The 11615-nt window shown below is 43.1% G+C and overlaps 1 long non-coding RNA gene across 2 annotated transcripts in view; it reads left to right on the forward strand.

Moving 5' to 3' along the window:
- Nucleotides 1–11307, forward strand: part of LOC108794112 — a 22080-nt gene extending 10773 nt beyond the window's left edge. Inside the window, exons 2-3 of one of the 2 annotated variants that reach the window (XR_001941691.1) lie at nucleotides 7373–7379; nucleotides 11297–11307. This is a non-coding gene — a long non-coding RNA (uncharacterized LOC108794112). Of the gene's footprint in view, nucleotides 1–1912; nucleotides 1924–7372; nucleotides 7380–11296 lie in introns of those variants that run through there. The other variant, XR_001941690.1, reaches the window with a different exon arrangement.
- The last annotated feature ends 308 nt before the right edge of the window (nucleotides 11308–11615 follow it).

Genomic DNA, 11615 nt, shown 5'->3' on the forward strand with positions numbered 1-11615 from the left:
GGGGGTGTCCGGCGGGGGGGGGCGGCCCCTTCTTCGGGACGCAGAAGCGATCTGGCGACAGGTAAGTCGCCAGGATCGCTTCTGTTGTAAAGCCGACAGTCGGCTCTACAAGTTTAAACAGACTCCCGGCGGCAAAAGTCGCCGGGAGTCTGTTTAAACAGCCCCGATGCTGGCGACGTACACTGTACGTCGTCAGTCACGAAGGGGTTAATAAAGAGAGGAAAAGGGTAAAAGGCACCCCCATGCTGCGTGTCACTCCCTGTAGGAAATCATGCAGATGTGAGAAGAAATAATTGGTTTAATAATCCACCTAGGGTAGGTTACTGAGATATTACAAGGATCGAAAATGAGCCGTGTCCATATGTATGACCCAAATTTCATTAAAGTGACACTAAACTCAGGAGATAAATTTGAATAGTTATGGTGCTTGAATGCATTTTTAACAAAAATGAAGATTATTATCATTCAGCTGTAGATCCTCAAATCATCTCTGAATTCATGCTGACATTGTTCTTCCTTCTGGAGGGTGGCTACTTTTGTTCCTCATATTTGGGCTAGTCTGAAGAATGAACTCTGGCTCGGTGGTTGTGCGGTCTGCGGGCAGGGGGGCTTATCTGAATCTGGGTAGCTGTTACCCCTACTCATTCACCAAATACAGTAAAAGAGTAAATAAACACACAACACCCTAAAAAAATCCTTTATTTGAAAAAATAACACAACACAGGTTTTTGACAAGTCTTTTGTTTAAAAAAACAAACAAAAAATGTCCATCAATGTAATCCCAAGGTCAATCACATCGTGCAGCGATGTAGATACATGTCATAATGGTCAACGGCCGGCGACTCACCAAAGAAAAATTAACCGATCCCGACAAATGCCGGCCGCAAAATGACAGCTCTGACCTGAATGTCAACAAAGGGATGGAGCGAGTCATTAGGTTCATGGGAATTGTTCCTCCCCTTTGTTGACATTTGGGTCAGAGCTGTAAATTTGCGGCGAGAGTTTGTCAGGATTGGTTGTGCCAGCGAGTGTTGGGTATTTTTTCTTTCGGCAAGTCAGCGGCCGTCATCCATCGTGATTGAAGTGGATCTACATTGCTGTACGACGTGATTGACCTTGGAATTACATCGATGGACTTTTTTTTCTTTTTTTTTTATAAAAGACTTGTCAAAAACCTGTGTTGTGTTTTTTTTTTTCAAATAAAGGATTTTTTTATGGTATGGTGTGTTTATTTACTATTTTACTGTATTCAGTGAATGAGTAGGGGTAACAACTATCCCTTACTGATTCACGAGAGGGGACAGGATCTGGGTCTCCCCTTTATGAAAAGGGGCACCCAGATTCCTATAAGCCCCTTTGCCTGTAGACTCCCACAACCACCGGGCCAGAGTTGTGGGGAAGAGGCCCTTGTCCTCATCGACATGGGGACAAGGAGCTTTGCCCGAATCCCAAAAAATGAAATAACGAACAATCAGAAACAAAATTAACCTACTTTTTGCTAGCCTACACTCTCTGTGGCAAGGTCACACCCAGCGACAGGCAGATACAAACAATAACAGAAAGCCTAAAGTGGACCTTCACCCCCTTTTACTAAAAATCACATCAGCATGCAACTCTGCATGCTGATTTAAAATCATCTTACATTCATTAGCGAAACAAACTTGTTTTTCATTTACTTACAGATAGAGTTCATCTATTTCCTGGTCCAGTTCTGGTACAAATGGTGTAAGTGCCAAAGCTTTGCATCTTGGTAAGGTTACATCGGAAGATTATTTCTGGTAAATCTCATCTGTAATCTCATGGGAAAAGGCATTTTCTTCCCCTGAGATGATGTGCCAGAGTTCAAGGAAGTAAATGGAGAGGTAGTAATCTTCCCTTAGCTAACATGGCCACTATCAGAAGACTGGTAAAGAAAAGAGAAGGTATGCAAAGATTACAAAGCTGGCAATTATCTAGAAGTATGTGTTTGTAGATTGCCATTACTAAACATTTCTAAAAGGTGTGTTTGTTGTTATTTTAAAGATATGGGTAAATATCCACTTTAAGGTAAACCAAATGAGCTTGACTGGATACAGTCCAGCAGAGCTAAATTTAAAGAGTCACCCCACTTAGGGCAAGGTGGCTACAGTAGTATCAGTAGAAGATTTGTGACGAGATTCTAAGGTTTGTATTTGAAGAAGAGATTATATAGCCAAGAATCTCTTTTTTGTTGTTGTCAGGAACCATGGGAAATTAGGATACTTCGAACAACACACTTGAAGGTTTCCCATTTCAGTGGATGGGAAGTGAGATCCAGGCCATGTCCATGAAGGAAGTCAGAAATAGCTGGTTGTAGAGACTCAACAGTAACTGGGTCTTTTAAAAGTAACTAATTCAGCCGCCAAGTCAGAGTTCTGTGTAAAGAGTCGGGGAAGGTTAAGGAAAGGGAAATGGGATAATGGTCAGACCAAATTTGAGTATTGATAGAAGCCATGGGGCTTCATGTAAGTAGATAATAATCAGTAATCAGCTAATGCAAAATGATAATTCAGGTATTGTTAGGTGCTTCTTTTTTTTAAAAACGAGTACCTAAGAATTCTGATGCTGAGATATCTGTGCTGGAGTTTCCAGGTCTGTATATTTGCCGTGACAATCAAAAACAGTCTCATTCCCTAGATTTTTACATTTTTCTATATTATAGAGACTGTAGCCGGAGTGGGAATACCGAAAAACACGATTTTACCGCAGGAGGCATGAGGCTCCAAGGAGAAGGGCGAATACATTATAGCAGGGGTGCCCATTAGGTAGATTGTGATCTACCAGTAGCTCTCAAAGCTGATGCTGGTAGATCAGGAAGGGTGTGAATGGCAGCCCCTTTATTCCATTTTGGTATATTTATTTAGCTGTGCACACATGATTGCTTATTAGCCTGAGTCTGCTGAACCAAGCTCCCTGACACCTTTCTGGTGGATACTGGGGGTTGAAGTGCTATGTATTACATCAAAGAATATTAGTTTACACAGCCTGTAGCACTGCACTGTTTGCAAAATACAGCAAGGTGAGCCAGGAGAGAGAGCGGGGAGAGACAGACAGGAGAAAGAGAGGGGACAGACAGACAAGAGAGAGAGCGGGGAGAGACAGCCAGGAAAGAGAGAGAGGAGAGACAGCCAAGAGAGCGAGGAGAGATAGCCAGGAGAGAAAACAAGGAATGACAGCCAGGAGAGAAAGAGCGAGGAGAGACAACCAGGAGGATGAGCAAGGAGAGACAGCCAGGAGATAAAGGAGAGACAGCCAGGAGTATAGGCAAGGAGAGACAGCCAGGAGAGAGAGGAGAGACAGTCAGGAGGATGAGCAAGGAGAGACAGCCAGGAGGATGAGCAAGGAGAGACAGCCAGGAGAGAGAGCAAGGAGAGAGAGCGAGGAGAGACAGCCAGGAGAGAGAGAGCGAGGGAGGGGTTTTTTTTCTTGGTAGATCTCATGTAGCTTGTCATTTGAAAAGTAGATCTTAACACAAAAAATTGTGGGCACCCCTGCATTATAGGATATCAGAAGGTGAGCATGAGCTGCACACTGACCAGTATTTAAATTAATGTGTCATATCTGAGCCAGAGTCTCAGTCCAGGAAGTAGCTGCCGACCCTTTAGTGACTAATGATGGTGCAGTCCTTCTGGAAAGACAAGTAGAGAGGGCATTATCTTGGAGAGTATTGTGATCTCTCTCTCTCTCTCTCTCTCTCATGCACATTCCTTAGCATGCAGCTTTCATCAATTTTCTCCAAGTCTCCATGAATACATCCTTTACATAGACATATTTTTTTCAGTAATGCTCCACCTATTTCAAAAATCCCCAGTGAAAGTGAGTGTGAATTCATCCAGCAGGCCAAGACTTGTTGTAAGGTTTCATAGGCTCCAGCCAAGGGTAACCAAGACTCAGGTAAGTGGTAGGCTAGCTGAGCCTTTCCCAACAAGAGTGCCTTGGAATCCTGGGGTGCTTCTGGCTTCCTCAGTGGTGCCTCAAAATTGAGGCACAACATCATGTCTTTCCATGGTGCAGGCAGGCTTCTGATGTGAGGAGGATCTCTGATGTGAAAGAGGAGGGTTCTGATCTAAAAGGGGGACTCTGATGTATAAGGGGGGCTCCTGATGTGAAGGGGGGACTCTGAAGTTAAAGGGAGGGGCTCTGATATGAAAGGGGAGCTCTGATGTATAAGGGAGGCTCCTGATGTGAAGGGGGGACTATAATGTGAAAAGCGGGCTCTGATGTAAATGAGGAACTCTGTGCAATCTAAAAGGGGGACTCTGATGTATAAGGGAGGATCCTGATGTGAAGGGGGGCTCTGAAGTTAACCAGGGGGCTCTGATATGAAAGGGGGGGCTCTAATGAAAAGAGGAGGGATCTGATGTATAAGGGAGGCTCCTGATGTGAATGGGGAACTCTGATGTGAAAGGGAAGGCTCTGATGTAAAAGGGGGGCACTGATTTATAAGGGAAGCTACTGATGTGAAGGGTGACTCTGATGTGAAAGCAGAGGGTTGTCATATGAATGGGGAACCCATTTGTGTTTTTGCATGGGGTCCCCCCTTAAAATATATACCAGACCACTCTCTGAGGGTCTGTATGGATTTGGAAGGGGCACATGTCATTTTTTTTAAATTTACTTTTTTTTAAATGTTATGGGGTCCCTAGAAATTTTGCATACTTTTGAAAGGTGCTGTGACTGACAAAGATTGTGAAATGCTGCACTAGCTCTACATTGCATTTCTGTATTCACACAGCAGCTTAAATAAAAGTTATAGTGTTTTTGTATACATTTTCACCTCCTTTTCTAATATCCATTATAGGGTTCATTTGAGGTTACAAATGTGAGTATAATAGGAAAGCACCTAGCTTTCCTATTATCCTCACAATGTTGTCCTATTCAAAATGACAGGTGCACTTTAGTATTACTTAGGTCAGTCAGGCGGCTACCCTGTTTCCAACATGTAGGCAATTTAATACTGTGAAATGCAAATAGGTAGGGTAATACGATTCCTGAGCACTGTGCCTTATGTGTGCTATGTGAAAAATTGAAAAGATTAAGTAAGCTTCACTTTCATTTCATATTAGACACAAATTTAGTAATTTTCTCTTCAGACATTCTAGGGTAAGGCGTCTCTGGGGAAGATTTCTTGAAGAATATCATACAGCTGAAAGCATATCAGCCTATTACTGTTAGCGTCATTTAGCTACTTTCATTCACAGCCAGCACAAGCCCTGGGGATCTGGAAGATGGTTGGCCATTCAGGTGATGAGTTTTTTTCTTTGTTTATTTATCATGGGTAGAGCAGCATGGAATATATAGATGACTGTCACCTGAGAGCAGTTTCTGTGTCCTTGGTACTGAAGTCACTTTTTTAATAGTGAACCTGTAGTCCATTTTAAACATTTAAAAGTAAAAGCCCTGCCTAAGAACAGACACCACAAGATGCCTGCCATTACCTTTAGTAGCCATAAGCGTCCATTCTGTGCCTTCTCTGACTGAGTTTCACTAGGTTACAAAAAGTTTCCCAGCACATTCACCAGCCAGCATGCAAAAAAACTTGTCTCACTGCTAAGGTTAAAAACAGAGGTTTAGGTACACTTCTTCTGCAGAAAATGTGAAAGCCGCACTGCCGCGCCAAGGCACCTCTATATAGTGCGGTCCTAACTCTAAACTATGAGAGTCTCCATCTTGGAGCACATGTGGCAAAAGATCAAATTGGGGGCAGGTTTGTCAGGAGGAAGCCCAACCTCCCTCAAAAGGCACAGGTACGCACAATGGACCCTGCACATCTCAAGGGCAGCTCTGGGCAATAGAGGAGCAGCATTTGACATGGAATGTATTCGAAAGGTTGGTAGCCCCTGAACACTAAATTCTGGGGGAATTTTTCACTCCCACTAACTCGGAATATTTGCTCCCACTGACCAACTTTAGTTGCTACCTTTCAAGGATACTTTATTTTCCTGCTTTATAGTTCCCGTGGAAATTAAGGAACTGACTATATCACATAGGTATTATTATTATACAGGATTTATATAGCGCCAACAGTTTGCGCAGCGCTTTACAATATAAGGAAGACATTACAATCACAATACAAATCAAGACAAGATGGTAAGGAGGACCCTGCCCACGAGGGCTTAAAATCTAAAAATGGTGACCATTGTCTCAAAGGGGCAAAGTATGGTTAGGAGGTGGATCAGTTATCCAGAGATTAGGCAAGACAGAGAGGCAGGGTTGACAGAATTAGTGAGTACACTAGCAAGGGTCAATGCCACCACAACAATTATGCCAAAGGATGCGAACTGCAGTTAGAAGTGTAACCATAGCCAACTGATTTACAGCTACATGTAGACAAGCTAGTAATAATTGTTAAATAATATCGCTGTCTTCACTCCTTGCCGTACTGAAGGCTTTGTTTACAGCTTAAAACCTTCTCAAAAACCTAGAAAAACTCTGTTACATAGCAACAAAAAGCAGAAAGTATAAATGTAGCATTTAATAATAGATTTCCTTAACCCTGGATAACCCTACCTAGCTATCAAAAAATGTACTCCATCATAATTACAAAAAATAAAAAGTAACTTATCAAATAAAGTAAATACATTTTACACAGGGGTTGTTTAAATGCACACACTGGAATGAAGTTTCCCAACATGAGGTCAGACATGCAAGGACAAACCAAACACTCCTCTCTCATGCGCTGCACACATGATCACAAACAATCGGCTCAGAAGAGTGTTCATATTTATTGCTATGAAGAGGAGAAGCAGCACAGACAGGCTAGCACATTGCCCATCTAGTATAGAAGCAAACCCCATGAACAGTTTATCATGTCTACCGTCAGCTTAACTTTTTCAAAAAGATATATGTGGCGGTGCCTTTACTTACCAACAGGGCCGGAGTCCCGACCTCGGTGCGGCACTGAGCAGAGGGGCGGCACAGGTTTGAATCACCCGACAACCGGAACATAGAGTTCCGGGCGCCGGGCAGTAATTTACTTTCCACATTTAGCCTTGCTTTGCACAAGCAGGACTAAATGTAGAATAGGTGAAATCACTTGTTTCTTTACAAGTGTTCTCAGCGACATCGCTGAGAACACTTGTAATTAGACTGCCGGCCGTCCCCTCCCTGCTTCGTGCTCCCGACTCCGTCTCCTGGCTCCGCCCTCGCCGCCGTCTTCAGTATGGAGAGCGGTAAGCAGAGCGGCAACCTTGCCGCTACATGTAGACAGTGAGAGGGGAGAGCTGTGCTCCTCCTCTCTCACCTGTCACAGGAGTACCAGTAGAGTGCTGTGCTAGAACTCCTGTATTGGAGGTGACATACTCCTGTATTGGAGGTGCTATTACACAGTGACTTGTCAGCTCCTGTGTGATAGCAATAAAGTTAGATAAACAAAAATTGATACAAAAATAATTACATAAATAAAAGTAAAAAATAATAAGTAATAATAATCACATTAAAAAATAAAGATTATTATACTGACAAGTTTGCAGATCAGGAAAGTCAGTGTAAAGTTAATAGCCCTCATCAGTGGGGATGAGCTCAGGTTGGTCGAACTTAAGCTTGTTGAATCTGGAAGGAAACTGTCAGTGTTGGCCCAATCAGCTGCAGTTGGGCATTCATCACAGCTGCAAGTGAACAAAGGGCAAGGTGCCGGTGACAACACTGACCTTTTATGGCCACATAAGGTCATTGATCTCACCAGCATCACTCCCCTTTGTTTACATTCCGCTGTGTAGCAGGGAATGCCCTGCCGCAGCTTATTGGGCCAACACTGACAGCTTCCTTATGGGTTTGGACAAACTCATGTTCAGTGTGAACCTAAGTTCATCCCTTCTTATCAGCCTACTTGTTACTGTCTTATAGTATTGAAGTATGACAACCAGGCAACTAGCATTAGATGTTACTAACTAGAGCTAACTTGTAAACGGATTATGCAGACAGCAAAATATTGCCACTAAGTCAGAAAATCAACTCAATATATCTTGATCTGAGTTACAGTATGTTCACCTTTCCCACAGTTCCTTGCAGCCAAATTGAGCAGGGATTTTTACAGTACCTCTAAGTAGAGCTGCTGCTTCTATTCAGTTCTAATGCTCAGTGTAACATCAGGTTCCAGAACTGTGAATATGTCTTTCTGAATAGCCAGAAGTTTGCATAAATAGAATGTCCAAAGATACTAAAATACTTTATATGCCATCCTGCATTACATTAGCATAGTTCCCAACTGTCCCTCATTTGGAGAGACTGTCCCTCTTTCCTCCTCAGTTGTCCCTCATTTTGTCTGATCTTCAGACCTTTATGAAAAATGCACTATTTATGTACTGTATATGTAAAGTCATTTTTGTAAATATATGGATAAAATAAGGAAGGGTAGACCCTTAGTCAAGCTTGTATTAAACTCCTATGTGTCTCCCACTGGGAGGACTAACCCATCTGTTTTTCCTGGTGACCATTATCACCGAGACAGAAATTTAGAGGAAATCCAAAACTTTAGAGTTGTCACCAGACAAAATGTGGGACAATCCTCCTAAGAGGACACCAGTGGCTCTCTAAGATAGAAATTCTGATCACTTCAAAGAGATTTCTTCACATTTCCTGTTGTGTCTCCAGTGGAGGTTGCGAAGCAAGAATCTTCCCAGTGGGGCACAAGCAGCAAAAAATAACCTGATAGGAGTTTTAACCCTTCCCCACTTTCTTTCCTACTCTAAAGCTAAAATTAAAAGATTTGGCTTTACATGCACTTTAACTACTAAAAGTGTTATACTTCGCTAAAGAGTCTGTCTATACATTTTTCACACAAGATTCACGCAACTTTGACCAAGGATTTGCATGCATTTTTTTCAACCAAATCCAATAAGGAAAATGCATGCACCTTGGATGAAAGTGGTGCGAATCTCTGCAAGAGATATAGGATCATATGAATACGATGTTAATTAACAAAAGCATTACTAGTATCCATCATGGCTCCTACACTAAGTTCCTCAGGACTTGGGAACCCGGGCTATCCTATGTCCATTCATTCCTGAATCCCTTTAGTTTGGGCTACTTTTGAGATGTAATTTTTCTTTTATTCTCATTTCAGGTTGATGGGGGGGGGGAACCCCAGTGCTTCTCTCTATTTATCCTTCTTTCCTCCTCTCTGTCTCTCCCCTTGGACTCGCTTGTTCCTTCACCCTTTCTTTTCATCTACTGATTTGACCTTCCTTGAGGCCCTACTCTTTCTCTGCCCTCTACACTTTCCTTTATTTTCTCATTTTCTGTGATCTTGTCCGATGCGGCCACTCACACGAGCAGGCTGCCCTCCAAGATTTAGAGTGACCAAGGGATGACTTTTCCCTCTGTGTGACTGGCCAACTCAAAAATGCTATTCATTTACTGATGGACAATTTGCACTGTGCAGTCTTGGTTCATGTTACACCCATGTGTAGGCTGTTCTGCTGTTTCATTCTTTGCCATGGAAATTAATAAAAATGATTGCAATGGAAAATTATGTGAATCTTTTAAACCTTTAACTTATTGCACTTCTTTTTTTTTTTTTTAAACCCATTATAAAGTAATATAGATTTTAAAAGAGCACTTGTGGTTTTAACTAATTCTTATTTGCATATTAGTTCCTTGTGGCCTGCCTTTTAGGGAACATGGCATGGTATGTCCTTTGACTACACACTTTACACCTAAAGATGTCCCTCTTTCTCATCTGAGAGAGTTGACAAGTATGCATTAGTGAAGTGTGCCACCCACATAGCCAAAATCACTAGAAGTTTGAGACCATGTTTTATGCAACCATAGTGTTTTACAGAACTCTACATCCTGGTGCAAATAATCAATGCTGGGATGAAAATTATAGCTCCATGGCTTTGGTAAAGTAACTCGCCTACAAAACAGGCCTCTGTTGTTGGGCAACCAGAAGTGACTCAAGGTTCAGAAATAAAGGAGACCAAACAAAAAAGTAGGAGTGCAAAAGTGCCTTTAATTGTTTGCAATTCAATCAAATAAGAAACAGCCAATGCGTTTTGGGGGCAACAACACTCCCCTTTCATCATGGCTTAGAATGGGAAAAGAATTTGACTGGACTGAAAAGATACTATAACCAAATGGATCTCTATAAGATTTGATAAAATTACCTGCTTTTGAACTCTTTCACCTTTTTATTTGGTGCCCTTTATTACTGAGCATTGGGTTTATAAACATGGTATATTTTTATGTTTGACTGGAATGTACTTTTAATTGCCAGTAGGGTGGCTTCAGGCAATCCGATGTAAGAAATGTATGCAAATAAAAGAGTTGTGCCGTATTTTCTTTGTAGGACTTTTTGAATCACAAGAGTCAAGATGATGCTTTGAAAGGAGCAAAAGCGAATCTCCTGGTGGATGTGTAGGCTGTTTGAGCAGGGGCGTCCCGAGGCTGGGTGACACCCGGAGCGGTAACCGAGTGTCACCCCGCCGAGACGTCATCGCGCACGCGCAGCAGTCTTCCAATACCTGCCGGCGTCCATCAGTCACCCGGCGGGATAAGGTATGCCGCTGGGTCCCCTCCTCTCTCCCGATACTGGCTTTTCAGAGGGGGGTAACACCAACATGGCTGTGAGTCATTTTGGTGTCACCCGTCCAATGGTGTCTCCCGGGTGCGGGCCGCACCCCCCTTGTGGCGCCACTGTCTTTGAGTATTATGGGCATTGTCAATGACTATAAAATGAACCAAAGTTTGCTGTGATAGAATTTGTTGTTTTCTTCAAAAATAATACTTTAAATGTTACAAAGCTTGATGTGTAATCTGCCCACATTTTCTATATGAGCATAGTGTGAGCAGTACGGCTATCCATTCCATATTGTGATGTGCCTCCTATTATTGCCACCTAATGTAAAAAGTGGTTATTACATTCACAAATACTCAAGCAAAGGTTCTCATGTTATACAGATGTAGCGCCCTCTAAAATGTCGCTATTCAATTTAGAGATACCTGGACTGTAACCAGTCTAGATACTGATTATACAGAGCTCTGCATTCTATAGGTGTCCCTGAATCTGCTGGATCGATTGCTCCTCCTGTTGCTGAGGAAAAGGGAGCCTTGGCATACAGTGAGGGAGGATCCACCCTCAGGTTATGACTATGCACCTGGCCCTAGCCAATCCCTGAGTAGGATGACTCAGAGGCATGGTTGAGGGCAGGTAATAAAAGGTCTGGGGACATTGTGGAGAGCTCTCTTCCCCCTAGGGGCCTTGCCCTAGGAGGACTGTGTGTGATGCAGAGCAAATGGCCTGGGCCTCAGCACATGGCAGGTGCTGAGGGGCCTGGAGGCCTAAGGATACACTGATACTTCACTGGGCCCATACACGTGGCAGGTGTTGGGTGCCTTGTTCTAAGAAGATACTCTCATTTAACTGGAGTGCTCCTTGGCAGTTGCAGATGCTGAGGGCACAGAAGTTCCAGATCCTAAAGAGGAAAATACCTGATGGAAGCTGGGTCGGGGAGGAGTCCGCTTGTTGAGGGGTACCGCAGAGGAGCTGGTGCGAGCGTCCGTCTGGGTCCCACAAGGGAGAGCCCTCACCCTATTCCAGGTATCTGTTCACAGTACTACTACTACTACTATTGGTCCCTGGGACCAGATCGCAGTGA

This window comes from Nanorana parkeri, unplaced genomic scaffold (assembly GCF_000935625.1).
Source record: "Nanorana parkeri isolate BGI_ZX_2015 unplaced genomic scaffold, ASM93562v1 scaffold812, whole genome shotgun sequence".
NCBI classification, from domain to species: domain Eukaryota; kingdom Metazoa; phylum Chordata; class Amphibia; order Anura; family Dicroglossidae; genus Nanorana; species Nanorana parkeri.